General features: G+C 45.4%; 1 long non-coding RNA gene across 1 annotated transcript in view; it reads left to right on the top strand.

The window, feature by feature from the left end:
• The first annotated feature begins 322 nt into the window (after positions 1 to 322).
• The window catches only part of LOC127749157 (uncharacterized), a 1497-nt gene continuing 1220 nt past the window's right edge, over positions 323 to 599 (top strand). Inside the window, exon 1 of the long non-coding RNA XR_008011001.1 lies at positions 323 to 480. This is a non-coding gene — a long non-coding RNA (uncharacterized LOC127749157). The remainder of the gene's footprint in view (positions 481 to 599) is intronic.

The following is a 599-nucleotide window of genomic DNA, read 5'->3' as shown; positions in this document are numbered from 1 at the left end:
CAGACCCATTTTAAGCGAGTTACGCCCGTTTTTCTTGTACCGGCTCGGCTGCTAGGTAGGCAGCCCGTTGTACGCTGCCCGCCAGATTCAAAAGATAATCCCTTAAAACTCAAGTGCCTCTGGACAGGGGTGGTTTCTGGCGGAAACAAAAGTAGTTTTGTGGTCCACTGGTTCACCCCTGTCGGTTCGACTACTTTTCCGTCGAAATCCGGACCCAGCCATTTTTGCTGAAAATGGGAAGGCTATAGTCTTTGTAAATTTGGCCAAAAATGAAAAAAATAAAAATCGCTGGAAATGATTAGAATTGGTCTAGGAGAGTCGCCTTTGACCTCCTATGTCGCAATTGCGTGCTTCCTGCCTATTTTGCATCCTGTTTCTTCGACTATAAAATTGCGTCTTTGGTTTGTTACAGGAAGATCGGCCTGGAGGTGCACCTGACTTGGACATCAGCCGTGCGGCCCATGGAATCATCAGATATAAGTTGAGTTGGCGTCACAGTGATTACAGCTGGTCCAGTTATTTTATTCTAGTGTAAAGTCTCTTTGAGTAAGCTTGAATGATTTTCTCTCTGGCACCAAACTTTGTTGGCCATCTAAAGT

Source organism: Frankliniella occidentalis, unplaced genomic scaffold (genome assembly GCF_000697945.3).
Source record: "Frankliniella occidentalis isolate FOCC.00 unplaced genomic scaffold, Focc_3.1 Scaffold36, whole genome shotgun sequence".
In the NCBI taxonomy this organism is placed as follows: Eukaryota; Metazoa; Arthropoda; class Insecta; order Thysanoptera; family Thripidae; genus Frankliniella; species Frankliniella occidentalis.
Note: the sequence above shows the minus strand (reverse complement) of the source record. Positions and strands in the feature narration are given on the sequence as shown.